General features: G+C 39.3%; 1 pseudogene; it reads left to right on the top strand.

The window, feature by feature from the left end:
* Positions 1 to 1,117: 1,117 nt before the first annotated feature.
* LOC110290338 (large ribosomal subunit protein uL6 pseudogene) lies at positions 1,118 to 1,738 on the top strand (annotated as a pseudogene).
* The last annotated feature ends 14,486 nt before the right edge of the window (positions 1,739 to 16,224 follow it).

Raw genomic sequence — 16,224 nt, forward strand, 5'->3', positions numbered from 1 at the left:
TGTGACTACCTCCCCCACCTACTGAATACAGGCATGGCTTATTACCGGTTCACAGAGAGGAAAACTAGATGAAAGATGCAAATCTGTCAACCCTCTGACTATAGAAAGTGCTAAAGCTACCTTTGAAATGGTCAGCCATTGTAACACGCAGTGCTCAGTAGGCTTTAAGCCCAACCGTGGGCTCTGCCTCACACACTTTCCCATTAGAATCTCTGAAAGCACACGAGACCCCATTAGAGACAATTTTTGAGGTTATTAATATTATGATCTAAAGAAAATTACTTGAAATTATTTTTAAATCTTGTCCTGATGTTAAAATGCAACATTTATTTGAAATAGAATTAATCAGTATAGATGCCTTGAGAATCTGCCTCAAAAGCACTCTGGCATAATTAACAATTTGGTGACTTTACACATTTTCTCTTTGTGCAATAATGGAGGCACATGGTTGGAGCTAACAATTATCTGCTGATGAACTCCAAATCCTTAACTGTAACGCCAGCTTCTCCAGACACCTTTTTGTTTATATGATTGTGTTGCAGCTACCTTTTCAAGGGGGCATAGGAGACTTATTAAAAAGTCTAAGACAAAACCCTTTTCTTCCGGTATTACAAACAAATCCCTTTAAAATCTCATACATTACACTCTGGTTTTTCCCTTCATCCTTTTTGTTACGATTTGCAGCCCAGTTTAGCTGAATTGATAACCCTGTCTTTGTGGACTCATACATTTCTCTCCATCTCTAAAGAGTTAGTAAAAACAGGACAGGAATCCTTTCACACACTAACCCTAGAATATAGAGCAATGTGTGGCTTAAGGCTACAATTAAAGGAAAGCATTTGAAGGTCAGCAAGGAAAGGAGTCAAAGGAAGGTGAGACCTGGAACTCCTCCTGCGTTCACCGAGTTGGCCAATAGCAAGCCCAACGGTGTCCCTAGGTCTGCTCCTGGAAACAGAAACCAAGCCCACTTTGCTCCTCCAGGCACTTAACTCAGGCCCTGAATTCCTGTTTCCGGTCAGGGAGCTTCAGCACTGTTGGCCAAACAGTGCTGGAAACTTGGGTTACAAACTCAAGCTCTGTGGTACAGTTCTGGCAGCAATGGCGTATCTGAAGTAGGATGTCGGTGTTTAATTCATACTTTACACTGTATTTTCTCTCCATTCCTTCTGCTCCATCCAACAAAGAACTTACTAAACTTTGCCTTCTGCTGATGATATCTCGGAAAAGACTCAGCACAGTCATCGTGAAGGGCCCCGGGGGAACTCTGCCGAGGGACTTCAATCACATCGGTGTGGAGCTGAGTCTTCTTGGAAAGAAAAAGAAAAGGCTCCGGGTTGACAAATGGTGGAGTAACAGAAAGGAACTGGCCACTGTCAGAACCATCTGCAGTCATGTTCAGAACATGATCAAGGGTGTTACACTGGGCTTCCGATACAAGATGCGGTCTTGTGTATGCTCACTTCCCCATCAACGTCAGGAGAATGGGTCTTTGGTTGAAATCCGAAATTTCTTGGGTGAAAAATACATCCGCAGGGTTCGAATGAGGACAGGTGTTGCTTGTTCTATCTCTCAAGCCCAGAAGGATGCGTTAATCCTTGCAGGAAATGATACTGAACTTGCTTCAAATTCAGCTGCTTTGATTCAGCAAGCCACAACAGTTAAAAACAAAGATATTAGGAAGTTTTTGGACGCCATCTATGTGTCTGAGAAGGGAAATGTGCAGCAGACTGACGAGTGAGGAAGCCTCAGTTTCCTGGCTCTAGAAACGAGATCCTGATCACAAGTACAATTTGGGTTCTTTTGGGAGAATAAAAGATTTATATATTGGGGGGAAAAAAGAGCTTAGCATAGCTTCTCTCACAGTGAGAACTAATGGTATCCTTGATATAAACGTTCTTGGAGGTTGCACAAAGGTTCTCTGCTTCCCATTGTTGCTTTCCAAATCCCAGCATGCTGTGTGCTCAGCTGTACAGGTGTGCTTGAAATTGACACTGTTTTTCATGGTTCCCTCGATTCGATGAAAAAGTTTGGAGTTTTATTTTCACTCTCATATAATTAAGACAGTTAAGATGGGAATGATCTGAACCATAACAATGCCATAACCACCTTGCTCAATATCCGTCCGTGGTCATTCAAGGTTTATAAAACGATAGACCATTTTTGGTGTGTGTGTGTGTGTGTGTTTTGTGGGCTCTAATGACAAAATTAAAAAATGGAATAAGTAATTTGCCTATACTTTAGCATTCCTTTTCTTGTTATGGAGGCTGCATCTCTCAGCATCCCTGGCAGCTTAATGTGGTTATGGGTATACAGAAACGTGGCTTGCCGCGTGTTGTAACACAGCCTATGTGTAGCCCAATCACTGGAAAGCAGGAGAGTTAAGAGTTTGTTGTCCTCTAGCTTTCTTGCTCTCGCTCTGTCCTCTCCCTTCTGCTCCCCCTCCCCATCTCTCTCCAGTGCTCAAGGCCAGCCTCTACTCTTTCTCCCTCTCCCTCGCCCTCGCCCTCTCCCACTTCCCCTCCCCTCCCCTCCCCTCCCCTCCCCTCCCCTCCCCTCCCCTCCCCTCCCCTCCCCTCCCCTTCCTCTCCCTCTTCCCCTTTGCCTTTCTCTGTCTCTACTGCCTTCTCACTCAACTCCCCTCCCCATTCCCTGAATAAACTCTATTCTCTACTATATATATATAAAAGAGTTTGTTGTCAACCTGCATTATATGAAAATTTGTCTTTAAAAAAATCAAACAAAATAAACAAATGTGGCATTGTAGTCTCTGGAGAATGTCCTTACAAAGAAAATGGGTACTTTTAAGAAAGCACTTTTTGTGACCTGTGGAACATAGCCTCATGCTTTTATAAACTGTGACCCTCTTATTCCATGAGATATTTAGAGTCGTGGGGTGGGAGGAAGTCAGACCACTTGGTAAGAAAGTGAATTAGAAGCCCGAGTGCCTGACAAACTTTGTCCCATACTAGACCTGTGTCATCTTTCCAATCTTTTATGAAGACAGTCATATGTATCTGTTCTGTGCAATCATGTAAATGACTTTCTGTCACTTTATCTGAACCCAATCCTAAGTAGTGCACGGACTTAAGACCCCCAAGATCTTAACTGAAGATCAAATGACAACAAATGGGTCATATACATTGGACTTTACAACAGTTTGTGTGGGGGGAAAATTAGTGGATGAGCCAAGTTGTCCTATGACACAGTGTAGGGACAGTCTGAACTCTGAGACTGTAGCTCTATAGCAGCAGGGGGGCTCATATTCACTTTGGAAGTAGAGGCTTAGTCTAGCAAGGAACATTATGCTACACCTTAATGTTATTAAATTTAAATTTGACTGGCTTCTACATTTAAAAAAAATATTTCATACTAGTGGCAGCCAGATGTATTTTGTTCTCCTCTTAAAATGCTCTATGCATTAACACATGTTTCACAAACAGTGATCTGGGATGCTCATTAAAATCTCCAATCCCTGCCGGGCATAGTGATGCACGCCTTTAATCCGAGCACTCGGGAGGCAGAGGCAGGCAGATATTTGAGTTCGATGCCAGCATGGTCTACAGAGTGAGTCCCAGGACAGCCAAGGCTACACAGAGAAACCCTGTCTCAAAAAACAAAAAACAAAAAACAAAAAACAAAAACAAAAACAAAAACAAAAACAAAAACAAAAACAAAAACAAAAACAAAACAAAATCTCCAATCCCAGTATGTGATTTAGTAGGTCTCTAGTGGGATGAGGGAATCTATCGTTTTCCGCTTCAGATGATTCGAATGTAACTCATCTGCTGGGAACAAATGGGAATCCTTCCTGGGCTCAGCAATCCTGTGAAGATCTGTCTCTTGTCTTTCCCAGCTTCGTATCTTACAGCCGAACCCCAGTCATTCCCTTACAACTTAATAAATGACCTCAAGTGCCCGAGAAGTTTCGAACTCCTTTTCTTCTCTGTGCTTTGACATGTATTTACCTTCTACGTGAAGTACTTCCATCAAGCTTCCTTATAGTTGGCTAAATTCTACTTATCCTTTTAAAGGTTTCAAGGAGAACTTTCTCTCATCCTCCCGAGCCTCCCTCCCTATGATACTAACAGTCAACGGCTATTTCTGTCACTTATTGCTGCCTATCAAAATGGTTATTGGCTTGTCTGACCTGTTAGACTTAAGTTTGGGAGGGCAAGATTAACTCTAGTTGACTGGTTACCCGATTCCCTACTGTTATGCCTGGCCATAATAGGGAATCAGCAGATGCTTTCTGGATGGATTAATGAGAAATTGAATGAACTGCATAAGATATTCCAAACACATGAAATTCTTGGCATTTTATGATATGTGTATCTAGGCCTGATGTCATGGCTAGTTCGCCTACTAAGTACTTTTTAATGATATACTTAGTTTTCATTATTAAGAATTTCACCAAGATTTGAAAAAATAAATTTATACATATCACAGAAACATAATGGGGGTGGTAGTTTACTAAAATTGATTATGGAAATCTCCACCAAACCCAAACAAACAAACAAACAAACAAACAAAAAACAACCACCATCACCACCACAAGCCAATTTTATAATGGCTTTATCCTTAGAAGATCAAATTCAATCCAGTTAGCAATCGCATTCCTAGCTCCCAAAGTAAAATTAGACTAAATTTAGTACGGAGAGAAAAGCAATGAACATAATGTTATGAAACTTGTTTATCACGTTATAACAAATTAGCTCAAAACTTGGTGGTTAAAGCTAAAAATATTTATCACCTCACACAGTTTCTGTGGCGTAGGAATCTGGAAGTGACTTGGCTGGATCTCTAGCTGGAAGTCACACAGAGAGGTCTGTCTAGATGCTAAGCAGAGCTGCTGTCTCATTTGGGGAAGTCTCAGAAGATCTACCTCCATCAACACTCACATGAGTTTTTACACAGGATCTCCTCACAGAGAGTTTGCTGGTGTTCCCAAAGCAACTCAAGCAAGGAAGAACGAGAGACTGACCAAGAGTGCCCAAGACAGAACAATTGGCTTTTTTTGTACGATGCCATTGGTAGCAAAGCAACATCACTTTTGTTCTAACATATTTCTTAAAAATGATTCATTAAGACCAGTGTACAATCAAGGGGAAGTGACTGGTAGTTAAGGTGTGGACAGAAAGGGTAGGGCTCATCAGAGAACTTCTTACATCTTTCAAAAATATTTTCTGTGTGTCAGATATAGCCGCAGAACAAAGTACCAGATTCAGGCCCAGCTCTGTACGTGGCAGTATTTCAATACTGTTTGAAGCCAACGTAAATAAGCTATTGCCTTCATATTCTTCCATCAAACTTCACAGTAGGGCTTGACTTGTTATTGGAAAGGAACATATCTATTGTTGGACACATGGTTTTTAAATAATTTTCTTTTATTTTGAGATAATGGAAACATGATATTGCAGCCTACTAGAAGATGAGTAAATCACCCTGGCCATGCAATTACTTTGAAGGGATTGATGGTCATTCTTGAGAGTGGAGGCTCTTCTATACCTCAATCTATTTTCCTAATGATGCTTGCTTGCTGTTTCTTCTTTTTCTTCCTCTTCTTTTCCTTCTTCTTGTTTTCCTCCTCCTTCTTCTTTTTTCTACTTCTCCTCCTCCCCCTCTTTCTCCCCCCTCCTCTTCTACTCATCTTCCTTTTCTTCCTCCTCCTTTTTAAATTGAGGTGCTAAGACCTCACTCAGTATAAACGGCCATGGCACTGAGTTATAACTCTAGACCCCTATATCTCTAGACCCCTTTTTACTTATTTGTTAGTTTAGTATAGTTTTTTGTTGTTGTTGTGAGTTGTTGTTTTTTTTTTTTTTTTTTTGGTTTTTCGAGACAGAGTTTCTCTGTGTACCCCTGGCTGTCCTGGAACTCAATCTGTAGACCGGGCTGGCCAATAACTCAGAAATCTGCCTGCCTCTGCCTCCCAAGTGCTGGGATTAAAGGTGTTCACTACCACTGCCTGGCTAGATTTTTTTAAAGATAAGATCTCATGCAATCCAGACTGGCCTTGAAATCATGATTATTCTGCATCAGCCTAAGGCCTATGCCATGAGGCCTAGCCAAGAGGGTTGTTACAAAGCAAAGACATTTTATTTTGCATGTTGGACCTTTCCACACTGGGTTATTCCCTCTCTGCACTCCATGTTTTAACACACAATCAGAAGCTCAATTAGTAGAAACCAGGGTACTAATGGTTGGACTCCAACCATAGCAAGTATGGTGAAATTTTTCCTTATAAAATATTCAACTTCAAGTATTTCATGAGTTACAAACCTTTCTCAGATACTTGAATTGTTTATATTTTATTTTGAGAAGTATTTGAAATATATATATATATATATATATATATATATATATATATATATATCTCAGACCTAAGTTTTCTAATTCTATGAAGGAAGCCTTTAGCACCATTGGAAAGAGATGCTACATGGTTATGACAGTTTGAGATGATTATTGAAGGTAAGTGGTCTGTTTCAGGCTTCCTTCTAAGCTTCTGCATTTCTTATCCATGTGATAAAATCCATGTTCATCTGACCTTCTCTATATGTGTGTGTATACAAATTTCTTATTTTAAGGACATGGTCATCTGTATTAGCTGTCTATCCTCTGCCAGTGTGGCTATATCAACTGTTTCCAAAAATGGTCACATTCTGAGATCAGTATATATTATGCACAATATAAATTGGGGGGGCATGTAATTCAGTCCATTCCAAAGCCCAAAGAGTCTCCTTGGCGTCATAGGATTCTGGGAAATTCGTGAGATCAGTTTTCGATTTTGTTGCTATTACCCATTTTCTTTTAGTCAGGAAGCCAATATACATCCACAGATCTTTCAGAAAAATAAAATCCTGTTGGATCAGGTAAGAGTGATGGGAAGGCATACCCTAGAGCTTCAAAAGCCAATTTCAGATTAGCTAAGGGTCTAAATCTAATACTTGCTTATAAGAAGTGCTTGGTCAGACCACTCTGTCTTGCTGGCTCAGGAGAAAACCATTATCCTTCTCTGCCTTGCCTCCAAACTGGCTTTGCCTCAGTGTCTGAAGCGCTCCAGTTTTTTCCACCTTCAGTTTATTTAAACACATTGCTCTTTATGCCTAGGTTTCCGTGCCCCAACTCCATCTGCTGTTATAAGCTAATACCACAGATGCTGAGCTCCAGGTAAACGTACTTTACAAAATCTTCGCTTGAGCTTTCCAGATTAGATCTATCTCTCAGGGTATTTTCTATCACAGATCTTAGTCCTGAAACTGTGAAACATCGTGGTAACTGTCATTACATGATGAACCATACAATCTGCCATTTGCTTTCTGTCTGACTTGTTAAACTCCTAACTCCATGAAGAGGGGACACCATCTTTCTAATACCATGGTCATAATATAACATGTCATGCAGACAAATGGATGCTCTGTATATCTGAAATAGAGGAGACAATTAAAAAAGCCACAGAAGGGTAGGAGTAGGTATGAAAACATAAGCCCAGAGGACAGACTGAAGGAACTTGAGGGCGTGATAACCTAGTGCAGAGATCTAGAAGCATTGCTCAAAAGATGGGCCAAGAGACTCAAGCGTGAGGAAAGATGTTACCACCTCCAGTAGAAATGAAGAATGGGTGGAGTTAGGATTTGGGGCACTTCTAATATGATGTAGATGCTGACATACTGGTTTGAAAACTGCTTCCAATGAGTTGAAGAAAGGAAGAACAACAGTCCTTTGTTGTATGGGTACATTTCACATTGGTTTTAGAGACTTCCAGTAGTTGCTGTTGGGGAAAGACATGTTTCACTTAATGGACTAACATTGCAGGTGCTCTATATTCAGACATTCATCATATATGTTTATTTTTATAATGCTTACATATAACATAGGTATTTGGATAGAAACATAAAGAAGACAGCAAACGAGGTATGCATAAATGAGAAATTACTGTGCCTTTGATAGAGTCATGCAATGCTCCTGGGTGACTATTTGTTTTACCTTGTCTTTGTTTGTTTAATCTGTTTCTTTGAAACAAGCTCTCTGTATGTGGCTCATACTGTCTTTGAACTCGTGGACTGGAGGAAACCTCCAGCCTCAGCCTTCTGAGTATCTGGGACTACACATTATGTCACAGTTCCTGGCTAGATGACTCTTTGAAAATGTAATATAAAACATTAGAATCACAATATGCCTTGTAGTGAATCAGGCATATACTTAGGAATGTATTCAAAGTGATTAATCAGAGATGTGCTGAGGGTTTGCCTAGAAGGCTATAATCTCTTTATGTATCTATGCATGGAAGAATTTCCTTTCAGTAACTTTTCTATGTCGGATCTTATAATTTCAAAATTTAGGTGACACTATATATACTCTTTTAACCCCACCTTTGACTTTAAACATATACTAGGCTATATCCAAAAATAGATTAATTAGATTGCTTTCATATTTTATAAATATGCTGTGATAAAAACTCTCTATGTATAACTACTTCAACCAAAGGTATAACCAGCTATAGGCATGAATTGGAAATGGTATGCCTTTTAAAGATTCTTAATACATCACCAAACGATCTTTCACACCGTTAAAACAATTTATATTCTCATTACCAGGATATGACATTTTATACCATCACCAAATTTGGCTAAATTTAAAGCTATCTCTGATTAGACATATGTGACTTGCCAGGTCTGATCAATGCCAAACAGGCACTTGTCATTGCTATGAGAAAAGAAGAAGAGGTCACAACCAACCGCACACCTGTTATTAGAGGCATAAATTGTAGGGTAAATGGACTTAAACTCGTGTAATAAGCATTCCAGTCTATTTACACTGAGTTGATTTGAAATGCACATGTGTAGTGACTAAATATAGAACTCTCATCTGCCCTACAATTGTCTTGTTATCCTTCCTTCTTCCCCAGAGAACAGTTTTGTTTTTGCTGAGGCACTAGAATGCTCTGGGTGCTACCCTGTGTGGTCTCTACCTGGTCCCCCTCCACTCTGCAGTGCTGAGACAAAAGATCCAGCAGCATCTGTCACCAGAAGGAAACTGTCCTCTCTACAGTTCTTTTCTAGTTCTGGGATTCAGATTAAACAAGCCAGTGCTCAAACAATACATGCACAGGTTATTTTCCCAGTAACCTCTACATATTATTTCAGCACAGCTGTTTTTTTTTTTTTTTCCTGGAATAGAATTCATTGCTGTGCCTTTGCTGCATGGGAATTTATAAAAAGCCTCTTTGCAGACAGATGAGTATCCCATCTTCTAGACTAGTTACCTGGAATAGAGAGCAATTTAGAGGAGAACCTCTCTGCAGTCCTTATTAAAGCAATGCTCTGAATAGAAGGAACAACACTTAAAAAATAAGAGAGACAGAAGGGAAAGTGAAGACTGCCTTTGAAAAGAAACAGACTCAGAAAGAACAAAAAGAGTATCTCAAAGTGACAGGAAATTGAAATTCTAAGTTTTAAGTTGAAAATCTCCTTATATTTGACTGCCTCGTCAAAAATAGTTTTAGATTTTGAAAATCATGCCTTCAGGAAAGTCCATTATGTGACCATCAATGAGGAATGTTTTTATTTTATTTTTCTCGTTGGTGGACAAATTTGGCTTAAAGATTTTATTAGTTATACATGTTTGGAAACAGTTTGCAAGCAACACAAGAGTTTCCTCCTAAACATGAGGTTGTGATTATGTGTAGCTTTACAGATGTAGAACTTAAATATAACATTTACCGAGTGACACAGTACATTATATTTTAACCCAAAGCAGACTGAACTTGTATTTTGCTCTTTTAAAATTGTTAATTTCTTTTAAAATATAAAGATTAAGCATTCAGTGGTAAAGTCAATTCTGAGTGTGGTATTGTCAAAGACAGTTTGGGCTGCTCTAACACAATACTGTAGACTGCTGATCTCTAACACAGATATTTATTCTCACAGTTTTGGATGCTGTGAGTCTGATAAGGTTTTACCCACCAGCCTCTTCTAAGCTGTAGATGGTTGTCTTCCCATTAGGCCGATTCATGGAAGAAAGACAGAAGAAAGACAGCAAGCTCCCTGGCTCTTCTTGCAAGTGTATTGATTGCAGTTCCCAAAAGTGCCCTGTCAAGGTTATCAGAATGAAAGTAAGAATTTTAGGAGTGGCAAGATGGCAGGATGGCTCAAGTAAATCTCTTGTCACACAAGCCTGATGGCCTGAGTTCAATGCCCAGCATCCATGTGGCATGGAAGGAGAGAACTAATTCATGAGAGTTATTCTCTAACAGCCACAGCATGCCTACACACACACATACACTCACTCACTCACTCACATACATGCACACAGATACACATTCTCACACACACACATGCACACACATGCACTTGCACACACATACACATGCACACAGACACACATGCACACACACACAAATACACACATGAACATACATATGCACACACGTACACAGACCCATGCGCGCGCACACACACACACACACACACACACACACACACACACACCAAAATAGTAATGAGTAAAATAATCCTAAAAAATACTTTAATAGGAGCATAAATGTACCATATTTGGCAAGTGTTCACAGTTTTGTTTTTGTTTTTGTTTTTACATCTTCTTCATTCTTACAAACAAATTCACATTTTCTTCAGGAAAAAAAAAGTATTACCGAAAATACTTATTCCCTAATGTCACCTGCCATTTGAGTTAGTGATGTGCCACAGACTGCAAAGGGGGCAACTGGAAGCCTACTGTGGTTCTTTTACTGTCCTGCAGTATTCACATGCTCCTTTCTTTTTCTATCTTACTCTTCACCAACATTCAGATGTGTATTGTGTGGGCAGGGACTGCAAATATTACCTGGTACTCAAGGATGAAAAGCAGAATAAAAATGACTAGATTGGTATAGAGCAGAGATGAAAGGCACCTCGGTCCTTGATGATGTCACCATGTAGTTGTATAGACCCCGAACAGCACACATCTAGTGAGTTTTCTTTGACAGAAAACACCTGCCTTGTTTAAACTGCAATGGCACTTTTCTATTATTCTGTATCCATTATTGTGCTCGTAACTTACAAAGTGACCTCTCGTCTTAACAACTACTAGTCCTTATCTATTTAAGTGAACAGCATTACCATATATTTTAACTGTAGCAATATAGACTGAATATTTTGCATATTTAATGCTTACACTTTTTCTCATTGAAAGATTCACAAATTTAAATTCTTTTATAGTATGTAGTAAAAGTGCCACAAACCATTAATGTTTTTTGTTTTGGGGTCCAAAATCATTTAAGCCCAATCTCCAGTTGTCAGCATGCCCATCAGAAAAACCCTAGCCTTCTGTTTTGCACCCCATTGTCTTAACCTGTGATGGAGAGTTAGAGACTTGATCTGGAAAGACCTCCAGATAATACTTCTATTATCATAGAACAGGAATCTCTTATTCTAACTGAGATCTTTCTATGATAAATTCAAACAAGGACATTTGGCTTCTTCCCTTTTTCTGTAGATGTCCCAAGAAGGCAGACCTAAGTCCTCCATTTACTGTTCTTCCTGTTCTGTTTAAACATTGCAAGCTTTTATGGCTAGGGAAAATGAATTACTTTAAAGAAAAAAAAAACCTTCACCTCTATTTTCCCCCAGAATTTATTTTTTTCTAATAAAATCCAAAAAGAAAACCATTGTCTTATATCAATAAAATCCATGTATTGGTGAGGGGGAAACAAGGTTTATTTACTAAATACAACAAACTGCTCTCTTCAATAATAAGTTATTAAAATTTATTTCTATCATATTATAATATGTACGTGTTAAAGAGCAGGACCTTCTAAGAAAAGATAAAATCATGGTACTCATAAAATATAAAATGAATACATGCAAACATTTTAAACTCATCAATGAGAGAGCAAGCAAACAATCATTTCAAAAGGCAACTTATAGCCAGATGAGAGAAGCTGAAATCAAAAGAACTGTGGGTGAATGTCCATCAAAGGGACAGGGATGGGGCCATGTCATTATTTACAGGGAAATGATCAATTACACCCCAGCAAACATAATGTAAAATGATGTAGCTACAAGGTATCTGCATTATTGTTGGTTTCCTATACTAAATGTGGTTATTAGATTTTCCACATAGCCAGCACATTCCAAAGTTTTTCACAATGTTTCCATCTCTGTAACCTCCCAAATTGTATCCTGGCAAAGTATAGTCTTAATATGGTGTGTAATTTTCTGATCTCTAGGCTGGTAACTTGCTTTATAGGGACTGGCTTAATAACTTTTGCTATAGAAAGCAGTTAATAATTGGAGTAGTCAGATACTGAATGAAGGAAAGCCAGCAAGGCAAAATGTCCTTTCCCACCTTACTCAAAGGTATACTAAGAGCTTGAACCTAGAGTCACAACACATTTCTGTAGGTGACCATGTGTGTGCCTACTGGATAAGCTATATTTAGGTTTTCCAAACTCCAATGTATTTATCTGTATAATGAGGTCATTAGTAGTACCAAATTGATGTGCTTGTTGAAGGGGATAAAATGTGATGACCTAAGTAAGATGCTTTGCATAATCACTGGCTTTGCAAAGTGACAATTAAATGTTAATTGCCATCATTAACATTTTATCAATATTACAATTGTCTTTTAAATGAAATTGATATGTTGAAGTGAAATCAGCTCCTAAGTGTGTAATAGCATCAAATTATTTCTTTGGATAGTATAACTGAGGTATAACTGGCATCTAATAAACTCGGTATATTTAAAGCACACTACTTGGGAAGCTTTAGACATGTGTATTATCTACCATGCTTATAATGAACAGACATATTACCCCCACATCACCCTTAAAAGATCTCTCTGACCCTGTGATCTCTCCCTATTTCCTGTAACCATAGCTCAACAACCATTTGTTCCTATAGCTTAAATGATTTTTAGAAAAGGCATTAGCACTCTTGCTCCCTCTCTTACCCTCTTGCTCTTACTCTTGCCTCTCTTCCTACTTTTCCTCCTTTTCCCCCTCTCTCCATGTGGCCAGGGCTGCCCTCTGTTTCTCTACTTTCTCCCTCCCTCTGCCTTTCTACAATAAACATCTTAAAACCATAAAAAAAAAAGAAAGAGAAAAAGAAAAAGAAAAAGAAAAAGAAAAAGAAAAAGAAAAAGAAAAAGAAAAAGAAAAAGAAAAAGAAAAAGAAAAAGAGCATGTGTCCTTATTACCAGTTGGAACATCTTCTGGATATATGCCCAGGAGAGGTATTGCTGGATCCTCCGGTAGTATTATGTCCACTTTTCTGAGGAACCGCCAGACTGATTTCCAGAGTGGTTGTACAAGCTTGCAATCCCACCAACAATGGAGGAGTGTTCCTCTTTCTCCACATCCTCGCCAGCATCTGCTGTCACCTGAATTTTTTATCTTAGTCATTCTGAATGGAGTGAGGTGGAATCTCAAGGTTGTTTTGATTTGCATTTCCCTGATGATAAGGATGTTGAACATTTTTTCAGGTGCTTCTCAGCCCTTCAGTATTCCTCGCTTGAGAATTCTTTGTTTAGCTCTGTATCCCATTTTTAAATGGGGTTAATTGAATTTCTGGAGCCCAGCTTCTTGAGCTCTTTGTATATATTGGATATTAGTCCCCTATCAGATTTAGGATTGGTAAAAATCCTTTCCCAATCTGTTGGTGGTCTTTTTGTCTTATTGACAGTGTCTTTTGCCTTACAGAAGCTTTGCGATTTCATGAGGTCCCATTTGTCAATTCTTAATCTTATAGCACAAGCCATTGCTGTTGTGTTTAGGAATTTTTCCCTAGTGCCCATATCTTTGAGGCTTTTCCCCACTTTCTCCTCTATAAATTTCAGTATCTGTAATAAGGACACATGCTCCACTATGTTCATAGCAGCCTTATTTATAATAGCCACAACCTGGAAAGAACCCAGATGTCCCTCAACAAAGGAATGGATACAGAAAATGTGGTACATTTACACAATGGAGTACTACTCAGCTATTAAAAACAATGGATTTATTAAATTCTTGGGCAAATGGATGGATCTGGAGGGCATCGTCCTGAGTGAGGTAACCCAATCACAAAAGAAGTCACTTGATATGTACTCACTGATAAGTGGATATTAGCCCAGAAACTTAGAATACCCAGCATACAATTTGCAAAACACAAGAAAATCAAGAAGAAGGAAGACCAAAGTGTGGATATTTCATTGCTCCTTGGAATAGGGAACAAAACACCCATTGAAGGAGTTACGGAGACAAAGTTTGGAGCTAAGATGAAAGGATGGACTATTCAGAGACTACCCCACCCAGGGCTCCATCCCATAATCAGCCACCAAACCCAGACACTATTGCATATGCCAGCAAGATTTTGCTGAAAGGGCCCTGATATAGCTGTCTCAAGTGAGGCTATGCCAGTGCCTGGCAAACACAGAAGTGGATGCTCACAGTCATCTATAGGATGGAACACAGGGCTTCCAATGGAGGAGCTAGAGAAAGTACCCAAGGACCTGAAGGGGTCTGCAACTCTATAGGTGGAACAACAATATGAACTAACCAGTACCCCCAGAGCTCGTGTCTGTAGCTACATATGTAGCAGAAAATGGCCTAGTCGGCCATCACTGGGAAGAGAGGTCCCTTGGTCTTGCAAACTCTATATGCCCCAGTACAGGGGAACACCAGGGCCAAGAAGTGGGAGTGGGTGGGTAGGAGAGCAGGGCGAGGGGAGGGTATAGGGAACTTTCAGGATAGATTTGAAATGTAAATAATGAAAATATCTAATTAAAAAAATCATCCATGGTAAAATAAAATAAAATAAAACAAAATAAAATGCATTAACCGAGGATATTCATCATTTTTGCCTGATGTCTCTCACTCAGTGTAATTTTTATGACTTATATTCATGCTGGAGAACACTTACTACTGTGTTCTTTTCTACTGCAATACAATCCCCTCCTCTTCCATTTCTCTGCTGTTAGATATTTTGCTTGTATTCCTTTGCTAACGATTACAAATAAAGATCTCATCAGAGTTTATGGACAAGTATCTGTATAATCAAATGGTTTCATTTTTGCTTTGTTGAGTGGAATTACTGATTCAAACTGTAGGTATACAACTAACTTTAGAGGAGACAGCCAGTCCATTTTCCAAACCATGTGGATTTTAATTTCTGCCAGCAGTGTATGACATCGTTCTCCGTGTTACATCTTCTCTTCCTAGATCACCTTGAATTTTGACTACTCTAATAACTGCATGATTGTATCTTATTATAAATTGAACTTATATTTCTCAAATGACTAGTGAGATTAAGCTTCTTCTATGTATTTATAATATGAACTTCTAATTTAATATAAGATGCTTTGCTGAACTATAATGGGATTCCGGTCAAGCAGATCATGAACTCATACTTAATGTACTTCATCTAGTGTAAATTCACAGGCATAACAGGGACAATACTCATAAAACATTTTACATAAACATCTCCATGGCCCATTAACAGGCAGAAATGTGAGTGAATATGTGAAGAAGCTGGTGATGGTGCCTGGCATTTTGTTCTGGCCTCTCTGAAGTAGGGTACCTGCTCCCATTAGTGATGGACACATGAGGAGGATTTACCAAAGAAAGCTTTTGGTTGCCTTTTTCCTTGCAGCTGACTTCCTGCCTGGGGCCCTCAGGAAAAGAGAGCTGTGGAAGGAAGAGGCCTGGTGAGAAGCTTGGACAAACTGCCCCCAGGATCTGAGACTCCAGTGCTTGCTGAGATCACTGGTCACAGCTATGAGCAAGTATTTAAAAACATCATAAACTCAGCTCTAGACTTGAAAACAAGATGTCATAAGTAAACTGTGACAAGCAGAAGCATTAAACAAAAGCCAGAGACTATCTTAAACATTAATCGGCGGCTAATGGTTGCCTGGGGAGGGCATCGTTTTCCTCAGTAGTGAGCTTCAGGTAAGGTGTTCTTGCTTCAGTAACATCATGCCCTCTTGCTTGGGTAAAGAGTTGTAATCAAAACCACTGGGTCAAACAAAGAAGACGAGAGGAGGAAGGATTCCTGGGAGAGGGAAGGATTTCAGAGGGAAAAGGAAAGGTACAAGAGACTGGGTGAAAATGATGGAAAGTCATTAGAAAAATGTATGAAGCTGTCAGATAATATATGTTTTGAGACAGGGTTTCTTTGTGTAGCCCTGGCTGTCCTAGAACTTGTTCTGTAGACTAGGCTGGCCTCAAACTTAGAAATCTGCCTGCCTGTC

Source organism: Mus caroli, unplaced genomic scaffold (assembly GCF_978045245.1).
Source record: "Mus caroli unplaced genomic scaffold, Mus_caroli_1 scaffold_2, whole genome shotgun sequence".
Taxonomy (NCBI): Eukaryota; Metazoa; Chordata; class Mammalia; order Rodentia; family Muridae; genus Mus; species Mus caroli.